Consider the following 24,610-nt stretch of genomic DNA (forward strand, 5'->3'; position numbering starts at 1 on the left):
GTTCGGTGGAGGAGGGGTGGGTCCCCTTCCCTCCTGGTGCCGGCGCTGCTCCTGGCCTGATTTACCGTGGTTTGTGCACCAAGTAGGTGGATGGGGGAGTCCGCCCGGGTCCCTCCGACTCAATTCTTTGGGTTCTTTACCCCTGCGGGGCGCTGCTATCCTGATCCGCTCTGGTGCTCGGCCGGGCGGCCCGCAGTCACCCTCCGATGGGGGATGGGCGGTCCCTGCACCCCGTGTCCACTCGCTGAGTTCCGTACTTTTGGGTCCCGATTGCCACTCCGGGGGCCCCAGAGGTGCAGGGGGAGCGATGCGACCGCTCTCTGTGTCTTTATTGCTTCGTTTTAGTGCTTATTTCGGCAGCCCGGGCGGAGAGCGATTTAAGCACGTCCCATCGCCCCGGCGGCCATCTTGGAATCCTCCCTGCAACAGCATTCTTACCGGGACCCAGGATTGCATCTCACGGCAACGCTCCATCTTCTTGGAAGATCCCAAATCGACACCGCAGCACCTGCACTCTCTGTCCCATGAAGCCAAAGTCCTGAAATGAGAAAAGAAGACAAGAAAAGGTTAGAACTCCCGAAAACACCCAACCAGGGTCGTGCTGCATTTAAAACACAACCCGCACCCTAAGGCACTATTAAAGGCTACTTACCAGCTGTCGGACCATCTCAGCCCCGCTCCTCTGTACTGCCGGCTCCGCTTCTTTTACCGCAGCTACCGCTCTCACCGCTACACCACCTGCAAGGGGATATTGCAGAGAAAAGAAACCTTACATACAAAGGACAGAGAACGAACTTTACAAATACAATTACAACAGTCAGAAGACAAGCGGGTAAGTGGAAACAAGGGAAACACTTACCCACAAGAGAAGTGGACTAGGTGCAGCTGGCCTGGACTTCCACGACAAGGGACCAGTGAAGGAACTCTGTTCCCTTCAACAAGCGCCCCTGCCAGAAGAAGCAGGAGGGAGAGCTCATCATCATCATTCAGCAGATGAGCCTCAAGAATAGTACAATCCTAGGGAAGCCACAACCAGGGAGAAGAGGTGAGGAGAAGGGGTCAGGGACCACAGGCTGCATACTCATACGACCCCCCCTTATATTCACACAAGAACCGCACTGCTCATCACTGCAGTTCCCCACACAGACGCAGAGGGAGGAACAGACAAGAGGAGTTTCATCCCAGGGAGGGCTATGACCGTGCCCCAACGCCTCCGCAGAGACCAGGTGAGTGTAACACAAAGAAGGTGAATAATACTAGCAATAAAGCTGCTATCAGCACTTTCATTCTGCTAGCCATCCACAATGGTATCCAGGAAAATTGTATGACCGCCAGTCTCCATCTTCTTCTATCAGGTTTGGCACTGCCTCCATCTTAACATGCAGGTCGGATAGTTGCATGATCACCTCAGTGAGTGTTCCATTCTCTACCTCGTTGGAAAGCACGTACATGAAACATGAAGGCCCGATCTTGGTGCAAACGCCTACTTCCATAGCGGTGAGCAGATCCAGGATGTTCTTGTTCTGTAGGGTCATCAACCTGTCAGCCATCCTTGAAAGCATTGAACCCCTTGAGGGTCGCCTTCTGCACTATTTCAACTGGAACTGTCAGGAGTGCATTTGCTTTGCTTCCTACCATTTCCTCTTTCCATCCTTCTTCTGTGAATATTAGCCCATATACTAGCATCTGAGGTCTCTCCCAGCATCCTGTCATCCTTCCTGTCTCCCTTTGTCCTGTCTTTGGGCATTGTAACTCCTGCCGTGTCACTATTCTACCTTCCCCTTGGTTTGGTCTGTCGGGGATATATTCTATCGTCTTGTCAGTGCTCCAATAGGGATGTATCACTTTTTGAGTCTTGATGTAGCTGTCTTCATTCGTGAACGTCTTCTGAGACATCCATCTTAGTGTAGTCCATTTCCCTTGAAACCGACCTCTAGGGGTGCAGAGCGACAGCTGCATATGGCATTGTGCTCTGGCCATTGGGATTTCTGTTGCTATGAATGTTCTGGAAGCGCTCATGGCATAGGCGATGAGGAATCATACATAGCAGCTCTCCTTCGTAGTCTCTCTCCCCACCATGGTCATGTGCTTGTACCACACATTGTTAGATACATGTGCCGAATCATCAAGGTATGCGTTTACATGTTAAAAAGCCATATCTGTGCTTCACGTGAGTCTTTTTACTTCTCTGGCGGCGCTAATCATTTGACCAGATATGGTTCCCGTGATGGCAAGGATAGGGGTGGTGTTAGCCTGTACCAATGCATATGCATCGGACAACACAATCTTTTGTAATGCAGTGAGGGTAGAGACAGCAGAAGGAAACAAATAACATCACAATGAAATTTGCAGCATCTTCCGTGTTTTGTATTGCGGGATTTCTTTTGTATTGTCCATAGAGCCCATGAAACCATTTGAAAAATTATTTGCCATACATTATTATTGATGTATTATGTTAGTCAAGCTCTGCAGCGGTAGTATTGTGCGAGTGCTGCAAGAAACAGTATTTCCAAAATTAACCTAATTTTCATACTATTGAGTAGTGCAATGACTGATGGGTTACCTCGAGTGAACGCTGGATAAGAGTGTGCTGCAAACATTAAATAATACTTTAGACAGGATCATTTGCTCAGAGATTGTGATGAACTTGGGAAAGTGCATCTTCAGAGGTGTGCAGGTATAAAAATTATTCACGACAAATCAGTTCAACTTTCACGATGAATACCTACAGCCTCATCACGAGTTGGGCGGTAACCCTTAAATCCGGGAGTAACGGTATTAGCGGCGCCAATACCACTCTGTCGGTGTTACTCACCGCACCGTGATCAGGTAAGGAAATGGTGAGAGAAGACCTCAAAGACGGAAGTCTGCACAGAGAGTCAAGCTTAGCCTCTCAGGTTCCAGCTCCCCTGAATTCTAGATTCAGGCTTCCTCTAAAAGAGGGGCTCTTCTCCACGATGTACCTCTCTGCTGTTCAAATCCAGAAACAGGCAGAGGTCTCAATCGCCTAAAAGAGCGGGGAAAACACGCACCGCCAAACCAATACTGAAAAGGAACCACAATAATATTAGTGGTTGTATGCAATCAAAATCAGGCAACAAGAAAAGAATACAGTAACAGGACTACCTAGAGGAGGTTTGGGACGGTGTGCCCTTTGGTTGTGAAGAAACTACAAAGAAAACAGACCCAATACTATAAGTGTGATGACAACTAAGTCAAACTGCCTTATTAAAGAATAACCACACAACAGACCTGAAGAGAGGGATTCCCAAATAATGATGACAACTGGTGAACTTTGGTACAAATCAACGTCAGGGAGAAAATAACAAATAGGGAAGGTTAGTATAGGAAACAAACCCGGGCGGCACGAGGGTCGCACTAGGGATGGGTTGGTGCATATACAGGAAAGCGTCACACAATCATGCACTGAGCAGACAGTTCTTGAGGAAAACGATGGCGTCAGGCAATTGTTCCAGGAGAGTCACGTAGTATGTTCTTGGAATCCCAGTTTAGGTAAGATTGAAATATTTGTAAATAAACAGTAATCCCCACAAAGCACGAGTGATGTTCTTGTTTACCTTATACCGGCACAACTGGGGCACTGGAGTAGCGGAAGAACCTGTATGAGCAGGAGGGGCTGTACCGCTACAAACTGCAGGAAGGCAGTGACCGTGGAATGGAACAGTCCTGGAGGAAAGCAGAGACCCGCGAGGCGAGTAACCAACTGTAAGAGGAGAAGGCAATCCGAGGACGGTCTGGGTCAATACGTAACGTGCTAGAAACAAAGCCAAAATGGAACAGGCAAGCAATCCGGGCAGGCTTCCAAAATTACATTTATATATATATGAAACAGTGTTGAAATGTATATGCTTATATATTAGGCTTCCAGATTCTCTGCAAAGTTTATATATGCTGTTTTTTGTATATACTTGTTTTTTTCATATACACCTTTATTGGTTAAGCTAACCTCAGTAGACATTTGTCTTACCACATTTAATAACTTTCATTTTTGGATGTTTTTCCCTGAGGAGTGCATCTACAGGTGCTGGTTGCCAACAATTGGCTTTTGTTCTTTTCACATCGCATTGTCAGCCACACAGGCACAGGTCAACCAGCTCAAGTGCCAGTTTTATGCCATTGCCCAAGTCCAGAACATCACAGCAGTCCTGGACTGCACACACGTAGCACTAGTAGCCCCCCGGGAATATGAGGCAGCTTACAGGAACCGTAAGAATTACCATTAAATGAAAGTGCAGATGACGTGTAGCCCTAACCTAACCTTCACCCACTGCTGCGCCCGCTACCCAGGATCCGCCCACAGCTCCATGGTCCTGCCCAACAGTACCCTGCCAGCCTACATGGAGAGGCACATATGGATGTTGCGTGATCCAAAACTAGCCTCAAATGCATGCCAAATTGCATCTGCTTGGCGGGGGCATACACAGAGGAAACTCTGCATGCCAGCATGAGACACAGGCAGCAATAGCAATGCAACATTGCCATGCCTGTGCTTCGCACATGGAACCTTGCACACGTTCACCACAGCAGAACAAATGTGAATGTAACACACCTGTGAAAGCACAGTCACATATGGAAGCACAACTACCACTAAGCATCATGTGTGTGCTGCAGTGCTGCACCTCACGCTGACACAGAAGGGACATCCCACCCTGGCCACCAGACAATCATGCCAATAGAGTCCTAATGCAGGCACAAAGCCACCATACACAAGTAGTTGGAGACATGACATCCCTGAGATACTGACCCCTGATTGGGAAATCACATGCTTGGACAAATGTACATGACCGTGCCAAGTACCAAACGCAACACCAGCCATAGCGAATGCCATGACACATGTCCTAACAACGTGTCGCCTGGACATGCAGACATAACGGTGCCCCCATCCAGTGATAATGGACAGAGTACAGAGGCATTTCGACACTGGGGTTGTGCATGCAGTAAATGGTCCATTGATTGAATGTTGCACCTTGCCCAACACACAACACAAGGAAAGTAACCAAAAAGGAATGAGCGTGCGCGTACAACATGTGAGTGACGCACAAAGGAATCCACCTATCAATTGATATGTAAACCTCAGACCAGGCATGTCTCAGAAGGTGCAGGATGTATGTTAACATGTCACTGGGATAGCGGGAACCTTCACAACGCATACCTGATCATGCTGCCAATGTCACTGATGACCGAGCCTTGTATACCCATTGAACCAACCTAGCCCTAATGCACACATTTTCTCCCGTGCAGGTGATCCTGGATACCCGCAGTACACATGGCTTATGACTTCTGTGCGTCATCCACACGCTCCAGCTGAGCTGGCATACAACATTGCCCATGGGCGTACACGCATCTGTGTGGAAAGGGCATGTGGACTGCTGAAGGCACGATTCCGGTGCCTAGACCGTACAGGAGGGGCATTGATGTATGCACCTGATAACGTCAAAATCATAATTAACTGTGCCATGCTCCACAACATTTGCTGTTGCCGGCATGTGCCGCTGCCCCCTGATGCTGATGGCCAGCCACCTGGGGATGGGAGTGATGATGAAAATGTGGCCGAAGCAGGTTGGCCAGACAGGCCTTGATTGACAATTATTTTTGATCCACTGCATTGAAACACTTGACACATGCCACTTGTAGAATAAAGAGCACTTCAACTCAATCATGAATGTCCATGCTATGGATGAATTCTGAACAGGATTTATCATGATTTTTAACAACCCCCTACACCGCCCTGTAAACTCCCCATCACACGATTCCCCACACCCCTTCAGCACACTCTTACATAGTGCTGGTGTGTCCATGGCTCTGCACAACTGTGACATGTGGACCTAGGATGTACGTGGCCGTTTTCCACAGCCAGGTCCCTCTGGTGAACGGTGGGTGAGATTTCACAGGGAACGTCACCTGGGCGATGCCTCCAGGAATCCCTCAGTGTGCGTGGATGAGGCAGATGGTATTGCTCCAGAGACCTGCAGCTGCTGGCAGAGCAGATTTTTCGCCTCCCGCATCTGCTTGGCATGTGCAGATTGGACCTCGCAAAGCTCCCATATCCTCTGACCAAAACCTGTAAGGGCGGCTGTGCATCCCTCCACGAGCCTACGGGTCTGTGCATTGTCTCGTGCCATGGTCTTTGCAGCAATCCGTATTGTACTGCTGATAGCTTTGATGTGGTGTGCGTGTGTTCCGTTGACGTTTTCTGTGACGTTGGGTCTTTGAGGTGTGCTGGGGATCGGACTGACGGCGCAGCGTGGGTTCGGAGGGGGGCTGTTTGGGGACATGGTGCCACCTCCGATGGGGCTACTGCGGTTTGAGTGACTTTCCTCATGGGAGCCATATGATGGTGTGTCCACATCTGGCTGAGGTGTGTGGGCCCAATGCACACGCACATGTGGCATGGGTGCATCCTGTGGCACATGGTCTGGGTTACCCTGGGGTGTGGCCAACTCTTGTGTGACACTGTGGGTAGGTGACAACAGCAGTGCAGTGCGTCGTGCTGCTGTGGGTGTGTAGACCTCATCTGAGTCAGATCCACTTGTGGCTCCCTCCACGCCCTGGGTCCCCAAAGTGGCTTCCAGGGAATGAGGCGCTGTCGCCTTGCAGCCCTGTGGACGCTGCACCCATCTGGTTGGGCTCTGGTGGGTTGACGTTGGATATGTCCGGCGTCGTGTTTTTTTAACTTGGCTCCTTTGCGGCGTGGTGGTGTTAGTAGAAGCGCGCCGGGTCAGGTGGCAGGATGTTATTGCCTCATCATCATCGGCCTGTGATGAGAGTTGCGGGCCGTGGGATACATAGGGTGTTGTATGAGTTGAGGGCAGCTTAGATGTGTATCATGCATATCATGCCTTACAGTGGGTTTGGAAATAGTTTTAGTCATGCTTCGCCATTGTATTTTGGTGACTCCTCATGTTGTGATTGTTGGGACGTGGTACTGGGGACGGACACTGCTTGGACATGTTGGCGTGACATCTTCAGATGTCTGCTGGGGATGCACAGCACCCATATTGCGGGGGGGTTTCATGCACACTCACACATCACGTTGCTGTACCATGACCATGGATGTCTTTTCCCTGGGCCTTGTGTTGATGCAGTGTACGTACTCAGGGGACTAGGCGGCACTACGGTACGGTGGTATGAGGGGTCAGTTATGGGTGGCTGCGGTGCCTCACGCACATTACATGCACATAGATTCACTCAGGGTCTGGAGGCGTGGCCCTTACAGGTTCATGGATATTTAGGGGGGGGTCTTGCCTGCAGCCTCCTGGGTACCGTTGGCAGCCTCCATCCTTCGACTCCCTCAATGGTGCCCATATCAATGAGTGTTGTCATCTGCTCTTCCCAGGGGGTGAGCTCTGGTGGTGGTGGTGCTGTCCCTCCTCCAGTTGCCATGCTTGCACTCCTGTGCTGGGAGAGTAGGCCACGTACTCGGACCCGCAAGTCATTGAAGCGCTTGCGGCAGTCCTCCCCATCCCTGGGCACGTGGCCCACCGCAGACACCCTCTGGCTGATCTGCCTCCATATCTGCGCTCAACGCTGGCCAGTTGTCTTGCGCTGCAGTGCGCCATACAGCTCTTCCCGATGGGCCACTGCCTCCTCCACCAGTATGGCGTTAAAACAATTGGGATTTGATATGTTTTTTCTTCCCCGCTAACATGGCCCAGGTTGACTATCAACAAATTACAAATGTGCAAAATAGGAAGCTCACTGACAAGGGGGTATTGGCATCGGATGCTAGAAGAATGGAAGGTCAATGGGAAGTGATTCAAGCTATCACAGAGTGACAAATGAATGTGATAAGCCCTAATAGGGGACTGACAATTGCATCATGGAATTCCAGAGGACATGGGTCCTTTCTATGTAATTCTGAGATATTGTTGACACTCAATGAAATGTTTGGTTTCTGCTGGCAAGAAACTTGGCAGTGTGAGCCATAGGGGTTAGACGGCTACACAATAATACATAGATTGGCTGAATATCTGACATCGGGAAGACCAAAAGGGGGCCTGTGCATTGGGGGGAAAACTTGGCTTAATCTGGCGGAATACACAGAGGGGCCCCAAAATATGAACTTTCTAGCGGCTACCATTACCAACCCCAATGATAGCTCTTCACCTATTTTGGTGGCAACACTCTATGATACCCCTGGCGGAACTAAGACTTCAGAAATCAAAGATACACTTATTGGAACGCTTCGATCATGGCTAGTTACGAACAAGGATGGAGTGGTGGTGATAGCTGGGGACTTTAATGTGGACTGTGGTTGTGCTGAAGGGGGAACCGTAGTGAGAAAGCAGGATGGACGGGCAAGCTATGGGTTGAAGGGTACCCAGAGAGCTAAAGCATGGATGAGAACTGTGGCAGAATTTGACCTTGCTCTTATCAACCCGGAGATTGGGGTAAAGAACACCACATGGACTAACGGTAAATCCTGTTCAAAGATAGACTTCATATTTGTGAATAAGTAGCAAATGACGAATCCGTTGAAAATAGAGTTAACAGACACTAAGGTTAGCGACCACATAATGTTAAGTGTCAAATTATATGAAAACATCCTCAGACTAAAAACTTTTCTGAGAGCGAGCGTAGATGTTGTTTCTGGGGGTAACCGTTTACGCTGGACCCCTAAGACAATGTTCAGATATAATTCTCTCCTGAGAACCGAATTAGCGGTCAGGGAAGGAGATAGGGTTCAAGACATCATAGATGAAGTCTTCTCCCGAGTTGAATCTGAGGTAGTTACACGTACGAAAGTGGTGTATAAAAAAGCATGGCGATCAACACAGTGTTTTGACCCTGCTACTGCTACGAAGAAGAAAGAGTAGAATGCAACCATTAGGAAACTCGGGAAAAAGTTTGAAGAATCACTGATTATTTTAAAAGGGTGCATAACGGCTGTAAGAAATAATTATAAATCCTGGCTTTGCAACCCTAGAGAATCAAATGAAGATGAGGGGTGGAAACACCTGAATAGATTAATAAGAACTAATGATTCAAAAAAATGTTGGTACTGGCTAGGAAAGGCCCAGAGATCCACAGGGGCACATAAGGAGATAGTTATGGTAACTGAAGACAACTGGATAGAGGTTATTAAAAAATCTTTCCATGGGCCAGAAAAGATGGCGCAGGTCATTCAGGGCCAACAGATCAACAAAGTAGGTGATTTAGTGAAAACAAATGACCTAGTGGCGAGAATTAACACATTTAAATCATCTAGGGCCACGGGTCCAGACGGCCTAAATAATTTGACCCTGAAAAGTGAACCGGAGCTATGGGCCAGTATATTAAGACAGATGTTTCTACAGATTTGTCATACCGGGGCGATCCCGGAGACTTGGAAAGAGGCAATTTTGATCCCAGTGTTCAAAAAAGGCCAGAGAGTCAGGCCGGAAAACTATAGACTTTTAGCAATGTTAGATTGCAGTGGGAAGGTATTTGTGAATATCTTATTGGATCTGCTCCGGATTGGGTAGCCAAAAGGGGTATTCTCACCTACCATCAAACAGGGTTCAGAAAGGGGTGTTCAACAACTCACCCGATCTGGACCCTGTTAACACTGATATCTGACCTTGACGCTAAACCGGGGATGGCATTGTATGCCTGTTTTGTGGACTATTCGTCCGCATTTGACAGTGTTGCTAGAGAAAAACTGTAGCCTATGTTTGAAGACTGGGAGATAGATCCCCCCTTTTATATTTCATTAAAGCCCTATAAGGAGACACAACAGTAAGAATCAGGATATCACAGGAGGGAGCCCTTTCTGATAGTATTTTTACCAGAATGGGTCTGAAACAAGGATGTGCGTTAGCCCTTTTGTTTTTCAACATATAACTCTCCCTGTTGGCAAGAAGACTAGGGGAATTGCAAAATACCCCTCTGCAATATGGCAATAAGGGTCTAACGTGTATTTCATATGCTGATGACGTGGTGATTCTTGATAGAACCAAAGTTGGTTTACAACACTCACTTAAGGAACTATCTTCCTTCTCTTTGGAGCTGTCACTCAAGCCAAATATAAAAAAAAACTAAGATTATGATATTTGGGGATGCAACCGCCGCTAATAAGCATAGCTATTGGTGGGTAGGGGGAGAAAGAATACAAACCACCAATAGCTATCACTACCTGGGAATTGCCATCACGACAAAATTTACGGCAAGTTCTATCCTGGGCGAAGTCACAAAAAAAACCTGGGGGAAATGGCTAGCACTAAGGAAAACGATTCATATTCAAGTGGGTAGATACTTGGAAGCGAAACTCTTAGCATATAAAACATCAATTGTTCCTACAATTATGTACGCTTTAGAGGTATTCCCCTGGAAATGGGTTGAGGCAATTGAGAAATTGGAAGTAAAGATCTTGCGTTCAATGTTAAGCTTACCCCCTGGGACCACTGCCCAGGTGATTATATTAGAGCTTGGGCTCGCTTCCCTGAGCATGCGTTGGTCAGTTTCCTGTTGTAATTTATGGGCAAAAATAAAGTTTGAACTAGCTGGTACAGATAGTCTTCTTTCACTCACCACACAAAATGCGACCAGGTACGAATCCAGTAAGTGGTTTAATGAGTTAGAGGTTAGAGTAACAAAGTATGTGTTTAAAATTGGAATAACACAACTACCGAAAAGATGGCTAGAATTTAATCTGGCAAAAATCCCTGAAAAAGCAAGGTCAGACGACATAGACTCGGCTCTGACCCATCTTGGCACACTAAGGAAGTTTAGTGAGTATGCCAGACAATCTTTTGCTAGATGTAGTCCAAGCCTCTACCTGATAAGGAATCGCTATCCGACAATGGTCAGGTGTATCCTGTCAGTTAGGCTACAAAATATCAAGGTGTTGGAAAACATGGGTGCATGGAGTGGTATCCTGCGATCGCAAAGGCTATGTAGATTATGTGGGAGAACTATGGAGACTGCCAGACATCTGTTAACACAATTGTTACTCACCACCATGTGGACTGCCCGGGGCGTTGTACAGAAGGAGCAGTTGAAGATTGGAACTTCAGTCACTGCTGAGTACCACCTTAGAAGGAAGACTCAGACCGGACTACCTCACTCCGAGGCAACTCTGTATGGTGATAGACCAGCCCGCTGTGTAGGAAAACAGACGGGATAATAGATTACCCTAAAGAGCGGAGGAAACCACACCGCCAAACCAGGCTGCAAAGTAAAGGTAATCCATGTTAAGACAGTGATATAACACTTGGTAAGTAGAGGTCTAGAGGAGAGGTATCTACCTGATTGGTATTGGCAGTTGGTACTAAGAGAGGTATCTAGGAAAAGAGGACAGAGGGTTTTAGCTAGCTGAATAATATTCAATTGAGAAAGAGAAATGAGGACAGAGGGTTTTAGCTAGCTGAATAATATTCAGTTGAGAAACAGAAAGGCAGAATGAATGATGTCTTACCCCCTCCAGGTAGTAGGGAAACCCAGAAGAAACAATGGCAGGTGAAAACAATAAACAGGGTGGTTAGTATAGGGAAACTCCCGGGTGGCACGGGGGTCGCGACTAGGTCCGGGCTGGTGCAAGGTATCAGCAGAGCATCCCAAATTGCACTTGTGATGATGCTGGTGAGTTCCACAAGTCACTGATTGTTCCCACAGTACAAGAAAACGAAAATCCAAAGTTCAAAATAATCCTTTAAGAGATGTGTTACAACTTGTGCTGTGCTTACCGCAATCTGGAGGTCAGGACGTATCTATAGACAGTGGTGTGTTCTGTTTGTTGAGGTGTTGATTCCCCGGTTGGAATTTACTGGCGTACGGGAGATTATGCGGTACAGCCGTGTAACGGAATACACCACCATACGTTATCTAAACCGGATTTGAAGACGGGTTAGCAGGAGATCGGGTGGCCGTTCCGGGTCTAATATCCAGCTGATGATTACCAAAGACAGGACAGGGAGTAGGCAGGAGATGATCAAGAAGGCAGTCCGGGATCAATATCAGACGGGCAAAACCAAAGGCCAGTTAAGGGAGCACACAGAAGAATGGTCAAACAACAATCCAGAGTCAGTAAGGAAAGAATAACGCTAATCAGAAGCGCCAAGTCGGGGCCACATGATCTTTTATGGATGCGAAGACGTGGCCAACAGGGGAGTGTTGTGGTACCGGAGCGCATCATGAACAGCTGATGGGAGACACACCGTACGGGCCCGCAACATTGTTTCCCCAGCAACCGCCAACGCTGCCAGAATGGGGAGGCTCGAATGGCAACCCGATCCTTAAAGCGACAACGTTGCATGTCAGAATGAGCAGACTGGATCCTTGGTGTAACAACACCCGCCCCCAAAGAGAGCGGCAACCCCTTGGAGTCGTGGAAAGCCCACAAAAGATCAGGAGAGTGGATGTGAGCCAAGGGTTCCCAGGGCCTATCCTCTGGGCCACAGCCCTTCCAATCAACCAGATAGTACAAAGAACCCCTAGAAACATTGACATCCAGGATGCGGGCCACCTCAAATTCCTCCTCCACATCCACCAAAACAGGAGCGGGACAGACAGGCAGACGAGTTCCAGATGGACAGGGCTTCAGCAAGGAAACATGAAAGACTGGGTGTATGCGCCAGGAGGCCGGCAATGGTAGACGAATAGCCACAGGATTGATCACAGACAAGATTTTCTAGGGAGTGGGAAACCATACAGACATACCCACGCGGTAGACCGGGGTCAGGGTACGGCGGGCATCCGCAAATTTCTTTGACCGCACCTGGGCACGCAGTAAGTGACTTTGTACCTCCCGATGCACCTGGTCCAGATCTCTCACACAGGCTAGGGCCACAGGATTGTCAATGGGCAATGAAGGATCCAGCGGCAGAGAGCACGGGTGGTAACCATACAAAGCGTAGAATGGAGAGACCTTAGTAGCAGAATGCATGGAGTTATTATACACAAATTCGGTTGAGGCAAAGCAGTCACTCAAGTAAGCTGGTACTGCAAACATAAACAGCGAAGATACTGATGCATAGTGGAGTTTGTACGTTCAGTCAGCCCATCTGTCTGTGGATGATATGAAGAGGAGTACCTGTCGTCAACAAGTAACGAGGCAGTAAGAGACCTCCAGAAGTGGGAGGTGAATTGGTACCCCCTGTCGGATATCAGGACCGAAGGCAGGGCAAAATGCTTGAAGATGTTGGCCAAAAATAGCTCGGCCAAGGCTGGAGCAGTAGGGATGCCCACACAAGGAATGAGAACTGCATATTTGGTGAAGTAGTCGACTACAGCTAGTATAGTGACAAATGCCTTCATCCGGGGCAATTCGACCATGAAATCCATAGCCACCATCTGCCAGGGTTTATAGGGAACTGGAAGAGGATGAAGCAAACCCATAGGCTTCGACCGGGATGGCTTACATTGTGCACAAACGGAACAGGAGGCCAGATGATCAATGACGTCTTGGGTGATGGAGGGTCACCAGGACCAACGACTTAAGGGCTCTTTTGTCTTTTGTTGACTAGGATGTGCGGCTACCGTAGAATCATGGGCCCATTCAAGGGCGAGCAGTCGAGCCCGGCCGGGCGTACATAGATCCTTCCCTGGAAATAAGGCAACCCCTGCAGGATGTCCAACTCTAAATCGGCGATCACAGCCGGATTAGACTGAATCCGTTCCTCCAGGAGGGCACGCAGTGAAGTTTGAACAGAACAACCACAAACCATATTGTCCCGAAATAAGGGATCTGGTTCAACACGGGTTTGTGGGACGTCAGTGTGCAATCGAGATAAGGCATCAGCCGCGACCTGAAGGCGTGCAGGTCGGTAGGTAATAGAGAGGTGAAACTACGAGAAGAACAAGTGCCAACATGCCTGTCATGCCGTAAGGCACTTCATCGACTTGAAGGCCAAAAGGCTTTTGTGGTCAGAGTACACAGTGACTGAGTGTTTAGCCCCCAACAGATGGTGCCTCCATTTGACAAATGCTTCTTTGATGGCTAGCAGTTCCCTTTCTGTGATTGCATAGTTCCGTTCGTATGCCGTAAGATTCCTCGTAAAATAAGCGACAGGAGGGATATCCCCAGACTGGGGCAAGCTTGGGACAGAACAGCACCAATAGCAAAGCCTGATGCAGCCGCCTCTACAAAGAAAGGTAGGTCAGGGTTGGGATGCTGGAGAACAGGTGCTGTGGTGAAGGCGGCTTGAAGTTCCTCAAAGACCTTCTGGGTTTTATCCGACCATACAAATGGAACCTTGACGCTTGTCAAGGCCGTAAGGGGGGCTGGCAGGGAAGAGAAGGAGTGAATAAATCACCGGTAGAAGTTAAAAAACAAGGTAAAAAAGGATTGTAGAGTCTTGTCAGAAACCGGAACCGGCCAATCCAGCACGGCCTTCTCTTTGAAAGAACTTATTCAGAGTCCCTGGCTAGTGAGATCAAACCCGAGAAACTCGACTTCAGTGGCGTGAAACACGCACTTCTCGGCCTTAACATAGAGCTGGTTGTCCTGGAGATGCTGAAGAACAGTAGAGACATGTTGTATATGCTCTGAAATAGAGGGAGAATATATCAGAATGTCGTTTAAGTATATCACAACAAACTAATTGAGGATGTCATGGAACATGTCATTCATTAACGCTTGAAACGTTAAGTTGCTGGGGCATTACAAAGCCCGAAGGGCATTGCAAGATATTCATAGAGACCAAAACGTGTCTTAAAAGCGGTCTTATATTCATCTCCGCTTTTAATGCGTACTAAGTTGTATGCCCCACATAAGTCCAATTTGGTGAAACATTTGGACTGTGCCAGTTGGTCAAGCAGAACTGAGATCAAGGGAAGGGAGTACTGGTTCTTAATCGTCACAGAGTTGAGGGCCCTGTAGTCTATACAGGGCCTAAGGTCCCCCTCCTTTTTGGGCACAAAAAAAAGAGGCGAGGCAGCAGGCGAAGTGGACGGACGGATGAAGCCCATGGATAGGGCCTTGTCCAAATACTCTTTGAGTACCTTGTCCTCCTGTAGGGACAACGAGTAGACCCTGCCTGAAGGTATCTTAGCCCATAGAACCAATTCTATAGGGCAGTCGTAAATGCGATGCAGGGGTAGAGCCATCTTTTTACTAAATACATTGGAAAAGGCAGAATAGTCAGGAGGGATCTGTGTAGTTGATTCAGCTGATAAGGTCCCTGGGGATGCAGAAAGAGTAGCCGATAACTGACCCGGGGAGTCAGAAGCAATTCTGTGATCAGTAAGGCATTGACTGTTATAAAACGCAGAGGGGAAATGAAGGACACCCAGAGCCCTGTTGATGCTAGGGTTGTGTAATTGCAACCATGGTATTCCCAGGATGATTCTATAGGTGGGGGCCTTGATGACATCAAACGTGATCTCCTCTATATGTCCATCCGTGGTGCACATAACCAAAGGCTCGGTATGCTGGACCTATGATCCCTCTAATTACTTTTCTCTATATGCGGAACTGGTTTGCTGTTGTGTGCACATTATTTTCCATGTGCGCAATTGACTAATGAGGTAAGCCACTTTGTGAGCAAATGCGTATTTAGTGAACTACTGTTGCAGAACAGAGTTTGGAATGGAATTTCCTCTTCCCAGCCACTGCAATTCTTGACAAATCTTACAACACTTTTTACAAACACATAGGCTAAAATAGAATATGTCATATGTGATTAAACAGAAAATTCATCAACCAGTCCAAGACTTCAACATCTGCCACAGTACATTGCAAACGTTTCATGCCACTGGAAAATCACTCATGTGCAATACAAAACACAAATATCTCTTGTCATAAACTGATGCAGCTGTCAAGAAATTCAGATAGAGTACAACATGTACTAGTGGATTAGTGGCAATTAAAAGCAATGTGTCAAAAAACATGATAGGAGTTCAAGTGCCACTTTAATGAAGTAATTCAAGGTCAAGGAGAACATGCCTCTAATAATTTGTGTAAGGATGATAATTGCATCAGAATAACTGCACCTCAGAATATGATTGATCAAATATTCCTGTGCCTCTGCTTACTATCCACATTATGATGTACTTTAGGTAGTGATAACACCAGCCGTACAGCTAAGAAACATACACATAATCCCTTTATACTCCCTAAATATAAAAATGTGCCCAACAAAAACGAGAAACAAACATTTTGTTGCTTCAACCCACAAAGCTCCAATGATATTTTTTCGAATTAGTGACCAGTAGAGCAGTGGCATAGGAAGGAACTCTAATAATATGAATGCCTGAACTCAACAGGAATTTTAAGGGGATGAACTACTTTTAATAAGCAGAACGTATCTCTATTGGCAAAGCTAATTACTATTTTACACCCTTAAAAAACATTTGACTCCAAGTAGGGAGCAAAATCTGATTACAGCCTTGCTTGTAACCCTGACATAGAAAGTGAAATGAAAGAGAACACAATGTAGTCTATAGTTTTTCCCACCCTTCTGCACCAGAGCCGAGACAAATTAAACAAGAGCTTTATTGAGGTTTATTATGGATCCCTGTGTAAGAAAATCACATATATATGCCTTTTAAGTTAATGGCATGAAATCTCAAGAGAGAACAGATTGAGTCCCTTTGTCTGTAACTATGGATCCCTCTTCTGTAATTCTTTGTTATGAGTTAAGTAAGATGCAGGGAGATGCTAGAGACGATACAGAGCACATGGTTATATTCAAAACACCTGAGCAGCTGAGCAAAGAAAGGAAAAGGAGGTGCTGTTGTCTAGACGGGAACTAGAATTTTCTATCCTCTAGCAAACAAGCAACACATTTCCTTCAGTGTGCTGCCGAAACGTCTGACTTTTTTGAAATGTTCTGCTTTGTTCATCACCCGCAAGGAGTGATGACCTGTGCTTTTCCGCCCATACCATTCCCCGGCCCCTGTGCTTGCCTCCAATACTAGTTGATAGAGCACTGTATAAAGTGAGGGATTGTAGCAGTAAACACTCACTGGGATATTTGCAGACCCACAATACTTTTCAAGCAAGGCATATTTAATGCCTTAACATATTATATGCATTTTAAGAATGTGATGACTCTGCATGTACGCAATTCTTTTGCAGTGCATACAAGATTGTTTGAAACATACCCCACCCTTATAACATTGTGTAGGATTACACAGTACACAGTTTTTGCATAGCAGCGAGTTACCATATAATGTGTGACGTTCTATGCCCAAAGGAACTCTGAACACTTGGAAACGAAGCAGATTGTGTGAAAAGCATTCTCCTGTCTGAATATTCGGTTCCTTGATACTATGGACGAGTAATCCCAGGCATACCCATTATCCCTTGTAGGCAAAGTAAATGATATTGCAGTGTGGCTCTCTACTAAATTCTTACAGGGCAAATTCATATTTTAGTTTTATAATGTGTTAACTTGCAAAGATGCCACTTCAAAGCATTTGCGTGACATATGTACAAAGAAGAGGAAGTATGGGATAAGGTTACACATCCAGGTAGCCTCCTTACTTACAGTCAGTATCTGATATTTTAGCTGGTAGTTCGATTTTATCATGTGGAGTAAGACAAAATGAGTAACAGAAATTCTGGCAAGTGAACTAGTTGCTTAATTTAAGAGAAAGCTAATTTCAATTAATTGCTGTGGCTTGTGCTTTATTAAATATTTTTGAATACGTGAGAATTGTCTGTGTGCACTGCTAAAAATCTTCTGAGCGGCACCCAAAAGGAAGCTGGGCAAGCGCACATGCGCACAGTTTAGAGGGAACACTGTGGACTACCAATCCGGAAATCAAGGCAGATCCATCAACAGTGCTGACTGACTCAGGTTGGGGTTTGGATAGTAATGCTACCCCAAAGGAAGTGGCAAAGTCCAAGTCTACGTAATTGCCTGTGGCTCCAGAATCGACAATCACTGAAACAGAAAAAGACGAACTGGAAGCCTTCGTAAAAATGGCAGATAGATGGAACAATAAAGGCGGGTTAGCAATGATCGAGTCCAAAGCATATTTTCCAGACAAAGGGACTCTATCTATTGTCGGGACCTGGCGTTTCCCGCCTTCTTTTTGTTTTTTTTGGTACATTCTGGTAGCAAATGGTCGGACGATCCACAGTACATGGAGAGATTGTTCTTTCTACAGTGTTCCCATTGAGCGGGCATCAACGTACCCCTAATGGTTCCAATCTGCATGGGTTCAGGAATGGTACTAACTGGAGGTGCGGAGTCTGGGACCAAGGGAGGTATTGTTGGCCTTTTCTTGCCCTTCCTTTCCGCCCTACGAGCGTCGATCTGGAGAACCAAATCCAACAGGTCCCCAAAAACTGTAGGAACCACTGGAACTGTGGAAATTGTATCTTTTAGCTCCTCACAGAGGCCTTGATAAAATACGGCTGATTTCTTCTCTTCCAGCCAATCAGTTTCAGCAGCCAGCTGGTTAAACCAGGCCAAGTAGGTGAGGAGGGAGGTAGAACCCTGTCTGAGCTTTACAAGCTCGAGGTCCGAGGCTTAAATAGTATAACGGGTATCGAACACTCTACTCATAGCAGCGAGAAGGGCATCACAATTGTACAATACGTGGTGATTTGATTCCAGGAGAGGGTTGGCGCAGGCAGCCGCTGTGCCCCCCAAATGGGATAGGACAAAAGCAGCCTTGGTGGTGGAAGTGGGAAAAGAGGAGGGCTGGCACAATAAGTGCAGTTTGCACTGATTAATGAAAGTGCGATAATGCTTTGGGTCCCCCGTAAATCGCTCCGAGGAGCAAGGGGAAACTGAGTGGAAACCACTACCGGAGTAGGGTCTTGTCTGGGTAACGGAAACCCTGGGCCAGAGGCAGAGGGACCCGCTGCTCCTGCTCCCTGTGTACCGGAAGACATCACCATGTCCTGAAGGTCATCAATCCTCTGACGAAGGGATTCCTGAGCAGAAACCATGCCTGCCCTAAGATCAGACATCATCTGCATGATTTGGGCCAGGGTTTCTGAGGGTTCCATTAGTACCCTTCCTTTTATTTAGGCTTCTGATTCTGTTACTCACCACCGTGCGGACTGGCCGGGGCATGGTACAGAAGGAGCAGCGGAAAGACCAGAACTTCAGTCTCTGCTGAGTACCACCTTAGAAGGAAGGCTCAGACCGGACTACCTCACTCCGAGGCAACTCTTTATGGTAATAGACCAGCCCGCTGTGTAGGAAAACAGACGGGATAATAGATTACCCTAAAGAGCGGGGAAAACCACACGGCCAAACCAGTCTGCAAAGTAAAGGTAAACAATGTTAACACAGTGATATAACACTTGGTAAGTAGAAGTCTAGAGGAGAGGTATCTACCTGATTGGTACTGACAGTTGGTACTAAGAGAGGTATCTAGGAAAAGAGGACAGAGGGTTTTAGCTAGCTGAAGAATATTCAGTTGAGAAAGAAAAAGGCCGAAGGAATTATGTGTTACCCCCTGGTGGCAGTAGGGAAACCCAGAAGAAACAACGGCAGGTGTAAACAATAAACAGGGTGGTTAGTATAGGGAAACTCCCTGGGTGGCACGAGGGTCGCAACTAGGTCCGGGCTGGTGCAAGGTATCAGCAGAGCGTCCCGAATTGCACTTGTGATGATGCTCACAAGTCACTTATTGTTTCTACAGTACAAGAAAACGAAAATCCAAACTTCTAAATAATCCTTTAAGAGATGTGTTGCAACTTGTGCTGTGCTTACCACAATCTGGAGGTGAGGATGTATCTATAGACAGAGGTGTGGTCTGTTTTCCGAGGTGTTGATTCCCCGGTTGGACTTTACTAGCATACGGGAGATTATGCGGTACATCCGTGTAACGGAATACACTGCCGTACGTTATTCAAACCGGATTTGAAGTCGGGTTAGCAGGAGATCGGGTGGCCGTTCCGGGTCTAATATCCAGCTGACGATTACCAAAGACAAGACAGGGAGTAGGCAAGACATGATTAAGAAGGCAGTCCGGGGTCAATATCAGACGGGCAAAACCAAAGGCCAGTTAAGGGTGCGCGCAGAAGAATGGTCAAACAAGAATCCGGAGTCAGTAAGGAGGATCGAACAGCAAAACACAGGAACCGCGGGGAAGGAATAACGCTAATCAGAAGCGCCGAGCCCAGGGTCACATGATCTTTTATGGGCGCAAAGGCGTGGCCAACAGGGGAGTGTTGTGGTACCAGAGCGCGTCATGACCAGCTGATGGGAGACACGCCGTACGGGCCCGCAACGTGGTTTCCCCAGCAACCGACAACAATGCCTGAATGGGGAGGCTCAAATGGCAACCTGATCCTTAAAGCGACAATGTCGCAGGTCAGAATGAGCGGACCGGACCCTTGGTGTAACAATTTGATGAATTAGGAGCAGTATACAAGCGGGCACACAAAAAATATAGCAACCCGTATTCTGACACCTTTTGGAGTGACCTGTTTGGTTCCAGGTCATCAGTATTAAGTTCTGCAGCATTGCATGTGTGGGAGATAGTGAGCAAAAGGATAGCTAAAGTGGACGGGGATAGTTTTAAGCTGTTTTCAGATTGTTTTATAAGGAACATATGTTTATGAATTGTATGTTTTAATAATAAGATTGCTTTTTAGTGTTGTACATGTATGTGTTTATTATGTGAGTGCGAAAAGGATGCAAGACATCTAATAACGCACTATTATAAAATACAAAAAAATAAATACATTTAAAAAAATGTTATGAGAAACTTTGAACAAGCATAATGCTTGCCTCCCATATTGACATAGAATGAAGATTACCCCTGCTAATAGCGCAGGGAGTCTTAATTCTATTAAGTACAAGGAGCCGAGCATTACTTTCCCCCCCAGAATACATGGGAGAGTTGGCATGTTCCTAATGTGTGCTAACTATTGACTCCAATGTGGAATAGGGCAGTTAGCCTCCCTAATGCATTCTTTATATCTTGATAGGAGATGATCAGAAGAGCAATTGAGCCATGCTAGCGAGGGCACATGGTAGAAGGATCGACAAGATTAGCTGAACACAAACGGGGACAAGGTAGTTCAGCCCAGCGAGAAGGGTCAAGACTCCATATTTCTACAAGTTGAGAGTTCAGTTACCAGTTGGAGAGCTGTTCAGAGCATTCAAAGAAGAGTAGGAAAGAAGGAACAGGAAGGACTATGGTCACATGGCAGGGTCGGAATGGACTTCAGAAGGACCTGGTGCTGAGGGAAATGTAGTTTTTGAAAAGAAAACAAAATAATGATTTTCAAAGTTGGAAATGTTTGATTTGTTGAAATTGCTGGAGACAGGAATAAATAAGAAGTTGAAGCATAATGCTCGCCTCCTTCTCTTTAATAGAATCAAGATTTCCTGTGCTATTAGCAGGGGTAATCTTTATTTTGCTGAATGTATCAATTTCTACATGTCCAACAATGAGTGATTCTACTTTTCTACTTTGAATTGCTTTGGATTTTGAACATTATATTCAATTTGGACATATAAGTCTTTCACGAGATCAAAAGGTTCCAGAACTCAGCTTGATTGATGTTAAATAAATACCACTGTATAAACCGAGATGATGAGGTTTGGATTTATTTACATTCATTTTTTATGTTTTAAAAGCTAAGATTCAGTTAGAAAGTTCAATTTAATTCCTTAACGTTTCTTCATAATGAAGAACTAGGAATGCAATGTAGAAATAAGGGGAAACATGCCTATAGCGCCAGGTAGAACTACCAAAATGGCACCAGATGCGTCATTTACGGTTTCACATGTAAACATTTATGGGTCAATATCCATGTTACGGAGATGCAGTACGTGGCATTAAACAAGTCTTCAACTACACACAGATTTGTGGCAACAACCTACTCTAAACTAGTAAGTACTTATTGACAACATATTACATTTTTTGGGAAATTACTATACATAATCTGGAAACATTCAATGGAGTTGATCATTTTTATTTTGTAGAAAAGAGCAAAAGATTACATTTTGCCTTCATAAAAAGGGACTGGGATACTTGAATACCTTCACTAGTCCACCACACTTTGTGGGAACACAAGTTAAAATGGTGATATAGTTTAATAAACAATCTGAATGAAAATAAAAAAAGAACTACATAAAAAGAATAAATGAGATTTTCTCTACAACATTGTTGAGTTATAGGAGAATTTGTTGAGTTTTTGTTTATTGAGAAACATAAATAATATGCTAGAAATTGTGTTGCACTTTTGTTTTTATTAATTAAATATTTTAAGTTGTGATAAATGTAACATTATTTGAAAAAACAATCACATCATATTTGGTATTAATGAATGAATAGTAACAATAATAGTAAAGAAATAGTCCATAGGTGCCCCTCTGTGAGAACGAACACGGCCCATTGACCTGCTCTTTGCGAAGATACACATTTAAAAGTCCACAGCCACACTTTGGCTGACTGTACCTTTCACAGATGGGAAATATCTATTTGCATATCAGTCTTTGTCCCGCCCATATGGGCAGTCCAGCACCGAAATGCTATGGCAATTCCCTTCTGAACAAGAGTACCTACAGCAACCCCATACACATGTTTCAGCTTGTTGGGCCTCATCAGTGAGGTGGAGCTGTGCCTCTCTGAGCACAGTGAGCAAGGGGTCCACGCCTGGATGACCCTAGGAAACTTAGGGTGACTAAACCTAAGTCCCTTAAACAATCAAAAATAGTCCATAGGCGCCCCTCTGCGAGAACGAACCCGGCCCATTGGCCTGCTCTTTGGGATGGTACCCACTCGAGAGTCCGCAGCCAGACTTTAGCTCACTGTACCTTTCCCAGATGGGAAATATCCATTTGCATATCAGTCTTTGTCCTGCCAATATGGGCAGTCCACCACCGAAATGCTATGGCAATTATCTTCTGGACAAGAGTACCTACAGCAACCCCATACACGTGTTTCTGCCTTGTTGGGCCTCATCATTGAGGTGGAGCTGTGCCTCTCTGAGTACAGTGAGCAAGGGGTTCACGTCTGGATGGCCCTAGGAAACTTAGGGTGACTAAGCTTAAGTCCCTCAAACAATCAAAAATAGTCCATAGGCACCCCTCTGCAAGAACGAACACAGCCAGTTGACCTGCTGTTTGGGAAGGTAACCACTCGAGAGTCCGCAGCCACACTTTGGCTGACTTACCTTTCACAGATGGGAAATATCCATTTGCATATCAGTCTTTGTCCCGCCCATATGGGCAGTCCACCACCGAAATGCTATGGCAATTCCCTTCTGAACAAGAGTATCTACAGCAACCTCATACACGTGTTTCTGCCTTGTTGGGCCTCTTCAGTGAGGTGGAGCTGTGCCTCTCTGAGCACAGTGAGCAAGGGGTCCACGTCTGGATGACCCTAGGAAACTTAGGGTGACTAAACTTAAGTCCCTTAAACAATCAAAAAACAGTCCATTGGCACCCCTCTGTGAGAACGAACACGGCCCATTCACCTGCTCTTTGGGAAGGTACCCACTCGAGAGTCCGCAGCCACACTTTGGCTGACTGTACCTTTCACAGATGGGAAATATCCATTTGCATATCAGTTTTTGTCCCGCCCATATGGGCAGTCCAGCACCGAAATGCTATGGCAATTCCCTTCTGAACAAGAGTACCTACAACAACCCCATACTCGTGTACAGAGGAACGGTGCTTCACTGACGGGCCCATAGATCAGTGCGCACCCTCTAGCACTTATAAAATAAGATAGCTGCACCATATGAGGACTGGTGGTGCAGGATTCACTTACTCCAACACGACTCAATAATGAGGAGTTTGGCAAAGGGAAGTCCGTTTAATGACAGGTTCATCAAACAGAGAAACAAATGGAAATCAGCAGCATTGCGATCACCTGTCTCGCTCCAACTTCCTCGAACTTCAGTTGAACAGCAATTCTTATAGGCAATATTCGTCATCATTGATGTCTAATTCTACAAAACTCGACACGCAATATAATTGGTTAGGAAAGGTAACAAGTATAGTTGCTATATCTGTATATGATAATAGAGCATGCGGATTGGATAATTCTTATCGGGTGGGCGTCTACTCCCTTTCCACTACATCACACATGATTGATGTCACTACAAGTACGACGTCCTATTGGTTCTACTCTCTGTAGGACTCCAGGTAACTTGGTCCATTGTGATTGGGCAGGTTACACCCCTAGACATAAATCCCCATTTTAATTAGCAGCATGCAGCATGGACATCCATGCGCCTGGTGTCCCAGGTTTCACCCTGCCTCCCTTCCATCAATCAGTATCTTAGGGCTATGTGTCAATTAGTTGGCTGGGTATGGCCTCGAAACTGTAGCCTCTTATCAGGAAAGGTTATGGCATCCTCCGGTCCTGGATGACATCAGGTGGTGGTTCAACTTCGCGCCTGGCTGGTCACATGTCTGTTCACCATGAATCTGCTTCAGTTTCCAGCTTTTAGTGTATTTAATTCTGTTTCGGCCTCGCCACCTGCATGGGCCCCCCTTATCTTGACCTTCATGGGGCAGGCTGGTATGCTCTGAAGTTTGAGTCTTGTTAGCTGCCGCTCTCCTCCCTTTCTCTGGTTGACCTCGATTTCCCCCAGCTGCTCTTTGTTGAGTTTCGATTTCGCTCCTTCTCTTGACTCTGGCTGGGCTCTGAAACTCGGCCCGTCAGGCCCCTGGCAACCTGGGTACATTTCTGCTTTTACAAAATGGAATTGCACTTGTATAATGTGCCTTATTGAGGTAGA

This window comes from Ambystoma mexicanum, chromosome 3p, assembly GCF_040938575.1.
Source record: "Ambystoma mexicanum isolate Mex_15411 chromosome 3p, UKY_AmexF1_1, whole genome shotgun sequence".
NCBI lineage: Eukaryota > Metazoa > Chordata > Amphibia > Caudata > Ambystomatidae > Ambystoma > Ambystoma mexicanum.